Genomic DNA, 2,125 nt, shown 5'->3' on the forward strand with positions numbered 1-2,125 from the left:
CAGCACACTGGGAGGCCAAGGCGAGAGGATTGCTTGAGTCCAGGAGTTTCCACATGGTGAGACTCCATCTCTACAAATTTTTTTTTTTTTTTTTTTTTTGAGACAGAGCCTCAGTTTGTCACCCAGGCTGGAATGCAGTGGCGCGATCTCGGCTCACAGTAACCTCCTCCTCCTGGGTTCAAGCGATTCTCCTGTCTCAGCCTCTGGAGCAGCTGGGCTCACAGGCGCATACCACTGCGCCCGGATAATTTTTGTATTTTTAGTTGAGACGGGGTTTCGCCATGTTGATCAGGCTGGAACTTCTGACCTCAGGTGATCCGACCACCTCAGCCTCCCAAAGTGTTGGGATTAGCGGCGGGAGCCGCTGCACCTGGCAAAAAAAAAATTTTTTTTAAAGGAGAAAGCAGTTAAACCATGGACAGTGAAACAGAGCTGGCAGACACCTGAAACTCCGCGGAACCGCGCAGCTGCACCCTAGGGCTCATCCCAGGAGAAGAGAGATGTCAGTGTGGCCGGAGGTGTCCTGAAGCACTGGGATTGGGTTAACTCGACTGGTGGCCTTCCCAGCCCTCCGTGCTGCAGAGCCTCTGGTACGCTCGGCTGCCTTCGTCTCACTGTGTGCTGTGCCTGTGCACCTGTCTTGTGGATAACTGCGTATATTGTGTTCCATTGCCTGCCTTGCTGGATGACTGCATTTGTGTATTTGTTTTGCTTTCAGTCTATATACAGTTGGGTTTCCAACCTCTGATTCTGGAATAAACAGTTGCGTGTCTGAGTGAACGGCTGAGTGAGCCTAGCCACCTGCTGCCCCAGCAGGGCCACATCTTGTGGTGCATTGCCGTCCTCACCACGGCCACGCCAGGTGGCCTCGCCTGTGCTTCCTGAGCTGCCACCTGGTGTGGAGTCAGGAGAGGTCCTCTGTCTTCCTCCAGGAAGATGCTCACCAGGCCTAGAGCACCAGGAGTCGGCAGAGGGCCACCCTGCTACAGTGAAGAAATCACCTCCCGCAGTAACCACTGCACAGGGCACCACAGCTGGCCTGCCATGAAGCCATCCCTGCAGGTCGTGTGGGGCGGCCAGGCTGAGGGACTGGGCACCAACATGAGGTGCTAGGGGTCCCCGTGCCTGCTGGTGGGTTATAGCTATGGGGACTGTGTGTATTTCTTCTGCACACGAGAAAAGTGGCGAGAGTTCCTTCATTATAACGGGAACGCTATTAGCGGTCAGACCAAGGTGCCTAGATGTGGTGCGAGGCAGCACGCTGGTCAGGGAGGATGGATGGTGTGCCCGGCCTGTGCCCGCTGGTGAGCCAGGCTGGTCCTGGTGTGAGGCAGCACACTAGTCCAGGGGGATGGTGTGCCCGGCCCGTGCCTGCTGGTGAGCCAGGCTGGTCCGGGGGGATGGTGTGCCCAGCCCATGCCCGCTAGTGAGCCAGGCTGGTCCTGGCGTGAGGAGGAGGAGGAGAAGATGAGCCCTGGTGGCATCCCGTGCTGGCACCACCATGTAGGAACACGGCCATGTGTGCTCTGGTGCTGCCGTGTAGTGCAGGGGCCCGAACATGTCTGATCTGATAAACGTGTGTTACCGTCCCAGTGAATAGATCTGCTCTTCGGTGCCTGTGGTCTGAGCAGCAGAGCCCAGATTTCTCAATTCCATTTCCACCTGTCCTGAGAGCTTATACTCGTTGCAGCCAGTGTAGACTGTCCACACTGGTCCTTCCTTAGTGTTGCTGGAGTTGCAAACAGGCTCATCCACTGTGCCCGCCTGTTGGTTTGCCGCTTGCCTGGGGTGTGGATCTAAGGTGAACCCTTGGGTGTGTGCTGGCTTTGAGGGTGTCCCATGGCCTCATCTGCGGACCCAGAGCTGAGCAACTGAGGCGTCTGGACACATGGCCTCCCACAGTCGTGTGACCTTCACGCTGAGTCTAGACCAGAGATGTCAGAGGAGGGAACGGTGGCCCAGGCAGGGCTGACTTGCCAAGGCCACTTCGCCTCTAGATGGGGCCCGGTGTTTATGTTTCCACTGCAAACAGCATCTGTGTAAAGCAGATCAACCCTCAACTCATGGTGAGGAGCCCTCAGTCGGCCGCTGCAGAGGGCGAGCTGTGGGTTTTGGGTAGAGGCCG

The sequence above is a fragment of the Mandrillus leucophaeus genome, unplaced genomic scaffold (genome assembly GCF_000951045.1).
Source record: "Mandrillus leucophaeus isolate KB7577 unplaced genomic scaffold, Mleu.le_1.0 Scaffold1, whole genome shotgun sequence".
Lineage (NCBI taxonomy): Eukaryota > Metazoa > Chordata > Mammalia > Primates > Cercopithecidae > Mandrillus > Mandrillus leucophaeus.